Source organism: Lissotriton vulgaris, chromosome 1_1, assembly GCF_964263255.1.
Source record: "Lissotriton vulgaris chromosome 1_1, aLisVul1.2, whole genome shotgun sequence".
In the NCBI taxonomy this organism is placed as follows: domain Eukaryota; kingdom Metazoa; phylum Chordata; class Amphibia; order Caudata; family Salamandridae; genus Lissotriton; species Lissotriton vulgaris.
Genome location: NC_141685.1, coordinates 2,118,411,953 through 2,118,427,953, shown reverse-complemented (window position 1 = coordinate 2,118,427,953; position 16,001 = coordinate 2,118,411,953). Strand labels below are relative to the sequence as shown.

At 45.0% G+C, this 16,001-nt stretch overlaps 1 protein-coding gene across 9 annotated transcripts in view; it reads right to left on the bottom strand.

The window, feature by feature from the left end:
• The window catches only part of LOC147751685 (dihydrofolate reductase-like), a 402,971-nt gene that overhangs the window by 124,557 nt on the left and 262,413 nt on the right, over positions 1–16,001 (bottom strand). The window lies entirely within an intron of this gene.

Below are 16,001 nucleotides of genomic sequence, written 5' to 3'. Positions count from 1 at the left end.
TTGCACGTAATACCATTTAGAAGATGAACAGTTTTAGACTTGGCATCTTTGGCAGGGTTTTCCCAGACTTTTGGCCTCTACCTCCTGTATTTTTGATGCTGTGCTGGATTTCGTTTTTGCTGGCTTAGATGCTTTGGGAACTTTGCCACTGCTGATCAGTGTCACAGTGCAAGTGCTCCCGGGGGCGTGGCTTGGCCGTGAAGCGGAATGGCTGCCTGATATCGCAGTTCCGCTGGCCGAGCTCAAACATCCGAAATATATCCTACTTTCACACGCCGCATGTCGGGCCTACCTGGTGATAATGAGAGCGGGGAAGCTCCGACGTTGATGTAACCAAATTTCGGAGCTGTGGCGTGAAGAAGTGCGGAGCAGTGGCTGCGGCTCTTCCGACCTCAATATGAGGCCTGCAGGACTTGTGGAGACCGGGAGCTGGAGTAGCGGGCTGCCTGGATGTTGGTGGTGCTGGTGCTCGATGACAGGCAGAGGGGAGAACCCTCTGGCTGAAGCGGACCGCGAGGAGCGAGCTGAGAGGTCCGTAAGATAGTGGATATAGCCCCGGTGGTGGAGATAGTGGAGGTCCTGCCTGGACAGCGCCTGTTGCAGCGGCGAGGTACAGGAGGCGGCGCGAGGATCGGAGGTGGGCCGGCCGTTTCCGGGACAGTCGCTGGTGGACCGCGTGAGTTAGCTGCCTGCCTGCCGGAGCTTGCGAGAGCAGTTGCGGATGGTCCCGCAGTGCCTGACAAATATAGTGCAAGGGCATACATTGCGTTTTATAGTGGCAGCCTATAGTGTGCCATATATTGTGGAAAAGCCGGACATTGGAGGTCGCCATTTACATGTACTGTGGAGGTCTGTGCTGGGGACCTGGAACGGTTCTGCGGCGGATTACAGAGGGTCTCTTGTAGCGGGCTGAGACACAGAGACAGCTGGAGGGACATCAGAGCTGCACTGCGTTGTAAGAAGCGGAGTAAGTGCGGGACTGCCTACTCTGGAGTTTAGCGGCAGTCCAAGAGTTTGTTACATCGCAGTAAGACAGTGACTGGTTGGTCGACTGGGAAGTCGGAGTAATAAAGTCTCTTCGTTCTTGGTGCCCGCCGTGCCTGCAGGATCTACAGGTAAACTGCACTACAACTGATGAGCAATATCAGCTGGGACGCGCATTATTGTTGTCGGGGTCTGCTGCAAGTGAGAAGATCGCTTCAGAGCTGAGCCAGGTAGGAGCGATTTATTCTCCCTCGGTGGGAACAACACAGCATCAGACTTGCGCCAGAAGTGAACTGCAGGGGTTCGAGGTCCCACTAGGGGGCCATTCTAGACAGGCGGTGGTACAAGAAACCTGCATGTGCGTGTCGGACTCACTGTACTAAAGGTGGCACAGTGCCGCTATTACAGGAAGTGGATATAAAGGCTTTGATCTGGCAAGCTCGCGACTCACCCCCCAACGCTGCTCACCCGGGATGCAGTTTACTGAAAAATGTGGTGTTTGAACGGCCGAAGTGTCTCGGAGGTCACTGCGGTGTATGTAATACAATACAGTGAGTAGCACCCTGCGGACAGTTACCAGTACAATAACACATTGGGAAATTCGGCCACAGTTGGTGTGAGGCAGTTAAGCATCTCGAGGGGTGCAGATCCAGTTGTGATACACCTGAGTAAGTGTCAGGTCAACCGCTGGTGCGGGGTATACAGAGTATTGTAAGCCTGCCTGTGCAAGTACAAACATTGTGCCACAATGGGGAAGCCGGAAACCCGGCAGCCGAAAATCACGTTTGACAAGAAAACAAATAAATCAACTGAAACGGATGTGGCGGAGTGGGAGATGACGGAAGACGGCACACAGGGTCAACTTCCGGCGCCGGATGTAAGATCCATGTTTCAGGAACTGAAAACAAGCCTACAGGGCATTGACTCCAAGATGGACACTTTGGTCGAACGAATGGATAGAATCACACAAAGGAAGGATAAGCAGGAGGGCAGGGTCAGTGTGCTACAAACCAGAGTTACAGAGACTGAGGAGTGCCAAACAGACATGGAGAAGAAAGTAAGAGGAATGGACAAGGTATTGGCTCTAATCCAGCAGAAGAATGAGGATTTGGAGGCGAGATCGAGGCGTAATAACATATGCATAACGGGCAGACATTCAAAACATGGAACAATATGTTGAACATATGCTAAAAGAATTGTTCGGACCCAGTTTATCTCCCATGTTTCTTATAGAAAGAGCCCACCGGTCTCTGGGGCCCAGGCTTAAACCAGGCGCACCTGCACAACCGATACTGGCCCGTGTATTGAATTATAGAGATCGGGATACGATTTTACGCCTCGCAAGAGAGAAGGGAGCAATACAATACAGTGGAAATGATATAGCACTCTGTCCAGACTTTACCCTGCAGGTACAGGCTGCCCGTATGTAATTTTTTCCTGCGAAGAAAATTTTCCAGCAGATACGAACAAAGTAAGCTCTGATCTACCCGGCTAAATTGCGGGTTCAGGGCCCTGGCAGACCCATTTTTTTTGTAGATGCTAAAGCGGCACTCAACTATGCAAAGCAGTTAGCAAAAGACCAGCGGCAGCAGAAGACATCGGAGGAGGGACGGTCAGAGGATAGACTCAGTGACAATGATTGACATGCCGTAATTTGCATAGCGGGGTAAGATCCCTAACTGTATACAGTGGGGGCTGCGTGACTGCGAGCACACTCATGGCTGGTAAGATATGTATCATTTTAGTATGTTGGAGGGTCCAAGCTGCCCAAGACTCTGTGGAGCTCCCCGAGAACTATTGGGTCAAACTGCTTGGAGGTGGGCTCTAGATGTGCGTACGTGGCATAAGCAGCTTGGCCACCCTGTCACTAGTATAGGGTAAGGTGACGGCCAACCTGCGTGCCGCATGGAATAATTCCCACAAATTGGACAATATATTTGTTATGTGTGTTGACAAGGGATACGGGGGGATTACACAACCTGATTGGGGGGTTGGTGTGTGTGGGTAGGGGTGTGTTGAGGGTATGAGTGTCAGAGGGGTGTTGGTAGGCAGAGTGAGAAATGCGCGATCTGTTTGGGGGGTTGGAGTGGGAGGGGGGAGATACAGGGAGTTTCTATTGTTTTGTTGCCTGATATGTCTTCTGCCTAGATTCGGGAAAGTAAATTGCCTGTGTGTCGTCTCACGCACTAGCCACGTAGTTGGGGAAACTGGTTATCATGTAGTAGAAATTGATATCGGACCTGAACACTTTCTGCTGTCACTGACTGGAGAAGGGAGATTGCTTGCTGTTGTACATACTGTTGTGATGATGTGCCCGTGAAGGTCATCCCTTGCCTATCTATTATATTACTGAACTACAGAGGACAGATGGTGAGGTGGTGCGGTCGCCATAGGATATACTTCAAACTATGGCTGATTTCTATAGGTCACTTTATACCTCACACATAGATCCTGAGGAGACATACATCACGGAATATTTGGATACCATCGCATTAGCATGGTTTAATAACGGAGTGAGACAATATATGGACCTTCCCATTACAATGGATAATGTGAAAAGTGTAATAGCAGGCATGCCGGCTGATAAAGCCCCGGGGTCCGATGGGTTAACGGCTGCCTTTTATAAAGAATACATAGACATAGTTGCTCCCCGGTTACACCAGGTATATATAGAAGCCATGGAAACAGGTGTACTTCAGCCTACACTTAGAGTGGCCACGATTATAACCCTCCTGAAGCCCGATAAAGATCCAGCTAGTCCGGATTCCTACCGTCCCCTTTTGCTAATTAATTAAGATGCGAAGATATACTCGAAATTACTGGCGGACAGACTGAAACCCATGCTTCCGCAAATTGCGTTGTCGGATCAATCTGGATTTGTTCCGGGACGATCCATGTCGCATAATCTTAGAGTACTATTTGGACTACTACATTATCTTGATCCCCAAGTACAGGCGGTAGCTGCCCTATTAGGTGCCACCAAGGCATTCGACTCTCTCGAGTGGAAGTTCTTATTTGCCCTATTTGCCCACATGGGCTTTAGTCATCTATTTATACAACACATTCAGCTTCTATATACTGCCCCTACAGCAAGGGTGAAAGTAAATGGACAGATATCGGGACCAGTTAATATCACGAGAGGCACAAGGCAGGGCTGCCCTTTATTGCCGCTGTAATTCGCTATCGCTACAGAGCCCCTGGCAGCTCGCCTCTGACAACACCACACTCACCACAGTATTGGCTTCACCTTTAGAGGTTTGCTAATCTCCATGTACGCTGATGATATGATTATTTAATTGACCAATCCGGAAGTCAACTGTGACCTGGTTATGAGAGAGTTTATCATGTATGGAGGTCTAACGGACATACAGATTAACTGGGCAAAATCAGTAATGCAGCCACTGACTGACGATACTAAAAAGTGTGATACTGAGTTTCCTATTGTGTGGTTGGACGGCGACGTTAAATATCTTGGTATTTGGTTCAGCAGGTCTATACAGGAAATATGGCTAGCCAACTATGGCAAAGTAGTAGAGTGGATGGAAGTTAAGATACAGAGATGGAAATCATTGCCACTTTCTTTGACGGGACGTATAGCTATCACAAAAATGGTGATCTTACCTAAACTGCTTTATTTATTTGTGAACATTCCCAGGCCCTTAAATAGTCACTTTGTCAGACGCCTTCGGTCTGGAGTTCTGGAATTAATTTGGGCAGGACGACAACCTAGGGTATTGTGGAAATTATTGACACTTCCTTTTAGTCAAGGTGGGCTAGCGGCTCCCGACTTTGAACTTTATGCGTATAGCGCAAAAGCACAATATTTGCATTATTGGCACCATCCAATTCCATTCCAACCACATGTGGCCATTGAAATAGATATTGCTACGCTCACTCCGCTCAATGACACTGTTTATCACCCGTACAGCCGATCTCCATCAGACATTAACACAGTCGAAGCTACACGGTGGGCATGGATGAAAATAGCTAGAAGGCCTGGCATCACAGAATTATATGCACCGTCGATGCCACTGGGGGGGAACCCACTGTTGGGATCACTAACGGACAGAGCAGTGACGGAACGGGCAAGCAAACGAGGGTTGAGAGTGGCTAGCGATCTCTATCCAGGTGATGAATTCCTGTCACTACAAAAGATGTGTGAGCCGAATGTGCCTTCGGCCTCTGACATGCTATTACCAACTGAGAGCAGCATGCAGAGCAAGATACCAAGGTTTCCAGAAGCCCCGGCCGCACTACCGGCGTTGGAAAATATATTGTCCAACAACTCTCCCCGAAAATTGATTACACATATCTACAGTATAACACAAGACACTTCACCGATAATTACGAGTACGTCCAAAACTGAGTGGGAAAAGGAAGCAGGCATAATAATTACTGATAAGCAATTGACATTCTGCTGCTCACAGCTAGAAAACCGATCACCTAATTACAGGTTAAGACTCATACACTTCAACTATTTGCACAGAACATATCGTACACCTAAGCAGTTATGTTGTATGGGTCTTCAGCTTGATGCAAAATGTTGGAGATGTGGGGCGATGGAGGCAACTTTCTTCCATCTAACTTGGAAATGTGGACAAATAGCGAATTACTGGGAAGAAGTACTAAAACATATAGGAAACATCATAGATGTGAATTTGCAGGTAGACCCACTCATGGCACTCTTGGGCTTTGTCATGGAGGTACCTAGAGGATCGCGTAAGCTAACTGCCCTATTGTTGTTGCTGGCTAAATGTCAGATAGCGTATACACTGGAAGAGACTAGCCCCGCCCACTGTGACAGGTTGGATACGGTCGGCTATCTATTGTAAGGCTCATTGACGAATTATTGGGACCTTTTGCCTAGCAGGTCTAGGCCTGCTGATATTTGGGAATCCTTTGTAGTATGGCTGGGACAGGATGGCTCTGTGTTGTGTGCAGACTGAATGGATGCGTAAGGAACGGTGGCCGGCTGAGTGCTGCGGCTGCACACTGGGCGATGGATGACTGGGGTGGGAACTCCTGCAGTTGAATGATACGCAAAGTGACATTTAATGAATAATGCGGTGTACATCGGATGTGTTCCTGTTCTATTGGGCGATTCACAAAGCTATTTTGTAACACAGATTGAGTGTAATGGCAGATTGCATTGGGGTGCAGTTTTGTTAGTATTGTTTAAAGGCCATATAGAGAAATTGATGTTCTGTATTTGTCTATGAATCACACAAGCCACTAACAGTATTGTGGAAAATCCTTAATCGGCGTTGGACCCTATGGGTTGTCGGCTACAGGGCTGTGTTAAATGTTTAAAAGTGTGGACATCGAAAGCTGCCGGCCTCAGGGTTGTAGACTAATAGCTGTGTAATTTGTGTGACAAGCAATAAAGGTCTTAAAAAAAAAAACTGTGCAAGTGCTCCCAGTATATATTGCTACTGTTATTGTTTCTCTTTGATTGCCATATTTCATTTACCGGTAAGTCCCTAGTAAAGTGCTCTGGGTGTCCCAGGGCCTGTATATCAAATGCTACTAGTGGGCTTACAGCACTGATTGTGCCACCCACATGAGTAGCTCTGAAAAGGTATGTCAGACCTGCCACTGCAGTGTATGTGCGCAGTTTTAAACTGCCACATCGTTCTAGCAAGTGCACCCACTTGCCAGACCCTAACCTCCCCTTTTCTTACATGTAAGGCAGCCCTATGGTAGGCCCAAGGTATCCCCATGCAGAACAAACAGATATGAAGTAGATGGTATATATTTATAACACATGTGCAGTTTGCATTAAGAGGTAAGTTGCGGCTTAACTTATATCATAAGCCATATACACAAACATAAATGAGGTAGAGCATTATAAGGTTTTTGGATGTGAGATGCAGTTTTAAGTTCACATTGACATGAGGCTGCGGTAAGGATACCGTTTAGTCTTATACGTGGCGTCAGTCTCATGTCATCGATTAGCATTCATATTATTCATGTCGAGGCTTCCCCTTCTGATGACATAAATGTTCTGTATTAGGGCAGCAATAGATCATAACAGTGATCAATAAGCTTTTCTATGTAAAGTATTTACTCATCATAAGGCTCTTCACTTCCCGCTTAAATGTTGCAATATTGTGAATCTTCCTAATGCTTGGAGGGAGTGAGTTCCAGATTCTGGGGGCAGCTCCTGAGAATGCTCTGTCATAAGTCTTTTTCTTTCGGAAAATGGCTGGCCGCAACAGCAACTCCTTGGCGCTCCTAGCTGGTCTGTTACCTCCGGATAGCTCAATTTTCTTGGCTAGGTATCTTGGAGTGTTGTAGTGGAGCGCTTTATGGGTGATACATGCTATCTTCATTTGAATTCTGGCTTCATAAGGTAGCCAGTTTAATGCTTTCAGTTGAGGAGATATATGATCAAATTACCTTGATCCAGTGATAAGTCTTGCCGCAGCATTAAGGCAGGCTTTTAGTGGTGCTGTGGACGTTTTTGGTAAGCCAGCTAAGGTGGTGCAACCATATTCAATCATCGAGATAACTAAGGATTGGATTGCCAGTTTGAGATCCGCCTGTGAGATGAATGATTTCAATTTTCTTAAGAAGTTTGGGTGGAAGCGGGCACTTTTAGCCATTGAATTAATGTGGGCTTTCATGTCCAGGTTCTCATCTAAGGTGATTCCTAGTGATTTAGCTGAGTTAACTAGGGTTGGGGTGCAGTTTAGCGCAGTCACCAACTTGGTCCATTCCTTTATTTCCGTATGGCTCCTTGGTGGTGAAATTAGTAGGAACTCTGTTTTGTGAGCATTTAGCTTCAGATGATTGGTAGTTAACCATTGCAGTGCCATTTTAATGTCTCATTCATTAGTTCAATGTCTTCAAGGGATGCAATCTTTATGTATATTTGCGTGTCGTCTGCATACATGTGATAGGATATCTGTGATTTTCGGAGAATTTCTGTAAGAGGTTCGACATATAAGTTAAACAGATCTGGGGATAGCGTCGATCCTTGAGGGACTCCTATTGAGTTATGGCATGGAGGTGAGATTGATTGATTGACCAGGAATCGTGTTCTGTTCTATAAGAAAGAATCGAACCATTTCAGCACATTTCCAGACAATCCCATCTTGTCCTGCAGCCTCGTCAGTAATGCTTCGTGATTTATTGTGTCAAAAGCCGATGACAGGTCAAGGAGAATCAGTAGGCAAGTTTGATTTTGGTCTAGGGCTTGTAGCGCGTCATCGCCAATATGGAGGATCGCTGTTTCTGTGCTATGCCCTGCTCTGAATCCTGATTGGCATTCATCTAGTAAGGAGAACTTGGTGATGTGTTGGCTCAGTTGGCCCTGCACGCATTTCTCAATTAGTTTGGCCAGTAAAGGGATGTTGGTAACTGGACGAAAGTCGTTCGGATCGGTTGCATCGGCTGTAGGTTTTTTGATTATGGGAACAACTTGACCTGTTTTTAGGCAGTCGGGGAGGATCCCTTGTGATAGTGATGCATTTATTATTTTGGTCCAGATTGGAACCACAATGTGGCTGATTTCTCTTAAGCATTTTGCGGGAAGAGGGTCATGATAGTGGTTGTTAGGTTTGATCTCCGAGAGCATTTTGGTGATCATGTACTGGTCATATAATTCCAATGTGTCCCAATTTGCCTTGTTTTTTTGTCTTAGTACACTCTGTTGTCAAGTTGGCATCGCTCGTAGGCAAGGGTTGGATGTGAAGGTTAGCCGCGGCGTTTATGAGCTCTACTTCAAGCGATTTGGCCTTCTCCGTGAAAAATGTGGAAAATTCCTCGCAGCTTAAGGGTGTTTTTGAGTTCTCTTGAACGGATTTGGCTAGTTTGTTTGATTGTTGCTTTAGGATTTCAAAGAGTTTTCGTGGTCTTTTTTTGCATTGTCCAGTTCTGATCTTATAATTTCCTTTTTTGAATCGATGATCTTTTTGTTATATTGGTTTCTAATTTTTCTGAGGGCTTTCAGCTCGGGGGATGAAGGGTGTTGTCTCCATTTTCTTTCGGCCATTCTCAATTTGCGCCTGTCTTCATTCAGTGACTCATTAAACCAAGGATTTTTTGTCTTCTCCGAGACTCTTTTCAGTTTTAATGGCATGGTGTTGTTTACGATATTTCCGACTGATGTTATGTAGTGATCGGTCAGCTCATTTACATTCTGCAGGTTGCTAGGTGGCTTTAGGTCTCTCTCACAGCTTTCAACCAGTAGCTCAATATTAGCCTCTTTTGTGTCTCTAATCCATTTTTTGAACTTGAAGCTGTGCACGGTCATGCCTTTTTTCACTATGGGTATCACCAATGTTATGGCATGATGATCAGACCAGTCACACTGGGTTATAGAGAGGATTGATGTATCTTTGTTTCTTGAAATAATCCAATCTAACGTCGCTCCTTTTGAGTGTGTAGGTTGCGTGCATGCCTGGGTGAGGTTTAGTTCAACGAGGAAATCTTTAAGCGTGTTGACCAGTTTGTCATTGCAGTCATCCCAATGTAAGTTGAAATCGCCTAAAAATATGTTATTGGCATCGTTGTTAGAGTCGGCCGTTATGATCTCCATTAACTGCTCTGTGAACTTTGCGTTATCTCCTGGTGGGTGGTAAAACACATGCAAGTTGCACCTTTGATTGCTTGCTTATCTTATATTAAGACCTAGATATTAACAAGATTCTAGAGGGTCGGCTTGAATTTGGTTGACCTCTATATCCGATCGATGAATGCAGGCTATACCTCCTCCTGACTTTCTAAGTCTATCAAGTCTCTTAATGTTATATTGCGGTGGTACTAAGAGATCCATGGTTGGAGATGATGATTCAGTTAGCCACGTTTCTGTAAGGATTGCCAGATCAATTTCCTTGTTGATGATGAGGGCTGCTATGTCTGATGCATGTTTGGTTGCCGAACGACAATTGAGTAGCAGGCAAGTCAGAGGTTTCCCTGAGATACTAAGGTTCACATTTTTGGATTTAGTTGTTGTTAGCTGGACGTGCTGTAAATTGTGAAGGTTGGATTTTCTATCATTCTTTCTGGATGTTCTATTAGAATTGATTGGTACTGTTTTGATTCTCTCCTCTCTCTCGCGGTCCGGTAGTTCATATGTTCGGAATAAGGCAAGAGTTTCCTCCTTTGACAAAGATTTCGTCCGATCTGGTCGGTTGTGCCTATTTGCTACAGGCATGGCCATCTCGTTGCTCTTTCTTTGTGAGGAATGTACGAGATTTTGGATATGCGTGACCTTAGAGTGAGTGCTCACCGTCATCTCCAAAAAAATTTAAATCGCTTGTAAAGTATTAATAGTGTCTTGTGCCAGGCTGCCAACTAGTTTCTGAAGCTCTTTTATATCTTTCTGGTTTTGAAGTGATTTCTTAGGGATGATTAACCTGTCTATCCGGGGTTTGCATTTTGCTCTTCTCTGTTTTAGATCTGTTCTCAGTTCCGCAGTCCTTTTCTTTGTATCCCTGGTTTGGTTTTCAGTTCCGTTTCTATTTGAGATTTCGAAAGTGTTATCTAAGTTATGTGATGCTAGGAGTGTTTTTGTGGGTGAGAGTCTACAAGACTCTAGTATTGTACTAGAGAGAGGTAAAGGAAGGTTGGTATCTTCTACCTTATCCATTTCCCGGTTATCATAGAGTAATACACTCGGGCCGATGTACGCTCTATGTGGGAAGTCTCATCGTTTGGAAGCGACGACGACTCTTCCCTTTGGAGCTGGTCATGCTCTTTGTTCGCATGACTAGTAGACGTCTCTGTTCTTTCTGTCTCGTTCTCAGGTATTGTCATTCCTATTTCAATTATATCTCCTGAATTAGAGGTTTGAACATGGTGGCCCCCAGTTCGATTGGCGCCTCTGGTAGTAATATCGTTGATGTCAGGAGTGTCTACTGGTGGGTTGGTATCTTGGGCCCTCTAGTGAGTCTTTTACCGTTTGGAATATCTTGTCAAACTTCTCTAGTTCTCTGTTTGCTGCTTGTATCAACACAATTCCAGATTTATATATGGTAATGCACAGTTCTGCTCTGCATCTTTTTGATGGTGAGGTCATTATTTTTGTGCCATGAGGGATGTTTTTCATAGCTTTTATGGTAAGCATTCTTGTGAAGGCATTGCGCCATTTAGCTGTTTTATTTGTGTAGAATATCAGGTCGTTCATTATAGTGCCTTTAAGTATATTAAAATATAGGTTAGAGAACAGTGTGCCCTGGTTTTTTCTCAGGGTGTCATGTTTGAACTTTTTAGCTGCATGTTTGGTTGAATTAGATGGATATTTTATGCTCTGGGCATTCGAGCCAACAGCCGCTAGGTATCTTTCGTCCATTTTAGCTCCGTGTTGTATGTGACTCTTCTCTGTTTGACTCCTAATTGTTCCAGTGCTGATGCTGAATAGTGGTAGATATAGTTTTCTCTTTCAAGTAATTTTCGTCTGTTATCCCTTAGTAGTTGTGATTCCATATAACAGTAATTAATTAACTGGCCCTTGTTATGCTCTGGGTAGTATGGTGTAGAAACTAGTCATTGCAAGATGTCTGCCATTTTGGTTCTTCTTCTGTGAGCAGAGGACTTTCTCTCTTTCCACTCTTTGCAATACATGTACTTGTGTGTGTGTGACATGTTCTGATAGCGAAATACAGTGTATTTCGTTTTTCACTATTTAAAGGCTATCTGCTCCATAGGATAACATGAGAGATACTTTGTAACACCTTACAAGTGTAACTTCCCATTGGGAGAAGGTGGAGAAATACAGTTTAGGCTCTCTCAACTCAGAATTTAATGACATATTTAATAAATATGGTTTTTAAATTGTTGGAAAATGCAATTTGTAGAAAGTTGGCATTATATTGTTTAATTATTCTGTGTGCCTCTGCCTGTTTGTGTAATGACTGTCTGGTTTTGAAGTGACTGGGGATGTGCATTCACTGTAGACAGCCACTGGGGGCGGTTGAGGGGTGCCTAGCCATTCCTGGGTGACTTGGCTCATTTAGAGTAGTTCAAAACAAAAAGGTGCTACAAGGGATTTGTTTATAAGTTGTTTGGTCTAAGCTCTGAGTTGTACCATAGTAACACACTCAACAGTATCCACAGGATAACAAAATTGCTTTAAAAGGATAAATAAATTAATGGAAGGTTAGAAGAAAAACAGAGCAGAGGAATGTTATATTTCAAAAAAATCTTTACTGAAAACAAGTTTTGGGAGATGGATGTACAAATTAATTATAGCAAAAAATCATGAACAAAGATTGACAACAATTTATCTTCAGTTCATGACTTAACACATCAGCTCCTTATTAATAAAGAAAAAACAACCCAAAATTATCAATAAAAAGTGGTTGTGAATTCGTGTTATGAAACAACATTAGAGGAGTTGATGGAGTGTCGACGTTTCGGTCTCGGTTGCAGATGTCAAGAAGACCATCATCAGGACGATGACTATTTAATTGCTGAAGCAAAGACTCCCTTAGGGTAAGAAAGGATGGGCCTCCTTTAGTTGACTGTTAGATTTTGATGTAGCCTCAATAAAATTCTTGAAAGAAATGCAAACCGCCTCAGTTGGTTGCGTTAGGTGAATGAAAACACCAAAGGTGTGGAACGCTGTTCTATTCTGTGCGTTCTCTTAGTTTGTTGCTCAACACGGGTTAATATATAAGAAGTGTTGGACGTGGATCGAATCTGTTGATTATTTTTGCTGAGGTCTGATGCGATATTGATAGCGACTCCTCGATCGGCAAAGCAACGTGTCGTGGCTCAATGGTCATTCGTCGCTTTGCCGATTGAGGAGTCGCTATCAATATCGCATCAGACCTCAGCAAAAATAATCAACAGATTCGATCCACGTCCAACACTTCTTATATATTAACCCGTGTTGAGCAACAAACTAAGAGAACGCACAGAATAGAACAGCGTTCCACACCTTTGGTGTTTTCATTCACCTAACGCAACCAACTGAGGCGGTTTGCATTTCTTTCAAGAATTTTATTGAGGCTACATCAAAATCTAACAGTCAACTAAAGGAGGCCCATCCTTTCTTACCCTAAGGGAGTCTTTGCTTCAGCAATTAAATAGTCATCGTCCTGATGATGGTCTTCTTGACATCTGCAACCGAGACCGAAACGTCGACACTCCATCAACTCCTCTAATGTTGTTTCATAACACGAATTCACAACCACTTTTTATTGATAATTTTGGGTTGTTTTTTCTTTATTAATAAGGAGCTGATGTGTTAAGTCATGAACTGAAGATAAATTGTTGTCAATCTTTGTTCATGATTTTTTTGCTATAATTAATTTGTACATCCATCTCCCACAACTTGTTTTCAGTAAAGATTTTTTTGAAATATAACATTCCTCTGCTCTGTTTTTCTTCTAACCTTCCATTAATTTATTTATCCTTTTAAAGCAATTTTGTTATCCTGTGGATACTGTTGAGTGTGTTACTATGGTACAACTCAGAGCTTAGACCAAACAACTTATAAACAAATCCCTTGTAGCACCTTTTTGTTTTGAATTGCACTTTGCCCAAGCCTACAAGGGTTTACTGGGTTTCCCCTGCCTACAACCTCATTTAGAGTAGTGGCACGAGTTTTCCTTGCAACTGAATAGTGCCTGTCTTCCTTGCACGATGCAGTTTCCACCCCCTGTGGTCTACTGCACCAGTGAGGACAGAACTGGTTTGGACTGTGCTCAGAGGCCCTTGCACAAAGATGAACAAAGACAAAATGGGGTATGAGTAGTGGACCTTAAACCCCAGACCTTTAGATTACTGCTGGTCTCAGGAGGAAGCTTTGCCAAGGAGAAGAGCTGGAGAGCTGTGAGGAGGAGCACTGCCCCTTTGCTGTGTGCTTTGTGGGGTGTAGCCTGCAGTAGCTACTTCTGCCAAGGAAAGGAAAAAGGCTGGAACTACAGGGTTCATATTTAGAAGAATTTGTGGCAGAAAATGACCTAATTTATTCAAAACAAGCTAAGGAGGAAGTCCCTACTTTTAGAGGCAAGGGCTCTGGATCAATCATTGATTACATCTTTGTCAGCTCTGCTGTGGCAAGCAGGGTAAGCCAGTATAGTGTCTGCTGGTCTACCTATAGCGATCTCAACCCGGTAACGTTGACCGTGGTAGATGATCTAAGGAAAAAAGAAAAATCTAACATGACAGTTGGTATGTCAGATATTAGACCTACTGACCAAGCTCGGCATTTGAAATGGTGCCGGGTGGTGCCCCATGAGTTTTACGACAACTTGCTGGCTAAAGTTGGTCATGAAATATTTAACAGATGGCAAAGTAGATGAGGAGGTATTGGCGGCCTATACTAAAATTTGCACTCAGATCAATAGAGATCTTAAAAAGCTAGGCAAGGGCCAGAATAGGCCCGGGGAGAAATGGTTTGACCATAACTGTTCATCAGCCCACCGGAAGCTGATGGTAGCATTGAAATCTACGCCCCCGACAAAATGGAGATAGCTACCCTTAGGAAAACATACAAAACCGCACTATGGAAGCAGAAAAAAGAAGTTAGGGAGGACGCCTGGAATGAGCTCACACGCCCTCCCCTCCGAGGACTACATTCTATTGGGAGACCTCAATTTTCACCTGGAAAAGAGCAACAACAGCAACACCACCACCCTCCTGGACAATCTCGCCAACCTCTGACTCAAACAACTTGTTAATACCCCCACTCACTGCGCAGGTCACACACTCGACCCTATCTTCACCTCCAGCAAACATATCTCCTTCAGTCACACCACAGTTCTCCATTGGACGGACCACAGCTGTGTTCACTTTGTCTACAAAAAGACCACTACCCACAACCATCCTCAACCTACTCTGTGAAGAAACTGGAACAAAATCACCATCGACCAGATCTCCTCATCGCTTCTCCAAAAGCCCCCTGCCCACTCTTCGAACCCCAACCAAGCAGCCATTAACCTCACTCAATGGCTAACCAACAGCGCCGACAACCTAGCACCTCTGAAAAAACGCCAAATCAAACTAGGCAGCAAAAACGCCCCCTGGTTCAACGATGATCTCAAGAAATCCAAGAAACTCTGTCGCTCCCTCGAGAAGGCCTGGAAAAAAGACCCTAACACCAGCACCAGAGACGCCTTCAAAAAGGCCACCCGCATACACCACCAACTGATCCGGACTGCCAAGAAAGCCGGATTCAAAGACAGACTAGACAACAACGCCCACAACAGCAAGGAATTATTCAACATCGTCAAAGAGTTTACCAACCCTACCGCCAATTCCAACGACATCACTCCCTCGCAAACCCTTTGCGACTCCCTAGCTTAGTTCTTCCACGACAAAATCGCAGACATCCACAACAGCTTCGACAACCAACCCGAAGACCAACCCACCCAACCTTCTGCCGTACCTTCACCCCCCTTGAACATCCTTAATGACTGGAATCCAATCTCCACTGAGGACACCATCCGCCTGATGAACTCCATCCACTCAGGATCCCCCACAGACCCATGCCCTCACCACATCTTCAACAAAGCAGACTCCATCATAGCACCACACCTCCGAGACGTCATCAACTGCTCCCTCAACTCCGCCACCTTCCCGGAAAGCTGGAAACACGCCGAACTCAGCGCCCTTCTGAAAAAACCCACAGCTGACCCCACCGAACTCAAAAACTACCGCCCCATCTCGCTCCTTCCATTCCCGGCCAAAGTCATCGAGAAAGCTGTCAACAACCAGCTCGCCGCCTTCCTCGAAACCAACAGATCCCTCGACTCCTCACAGTCCGGCTTCCGAGCCAAACACAGCACTGAGACCGTACTCATCGCAGCAACAGACGACATTCGAACTCTACTGGACAATGGAGACACAGTCGCCCTCATCCTCCTCAACCTCTCCGCAGCCTTCGACACAGTCTGTCATAGCACCCTGTTACAACGCCTCAGAAACATCGGAATCCAAGGAAAAGCACTGGAATGGATCACCTCGTTCCTTGCCGGTAGAACTCAGAGAGTCCGCCTCCCACCATTCAAATCAGAGGCCACTGAAGTCATTTGCGGCGTACCACAAGGATCTTCACTCAGCCC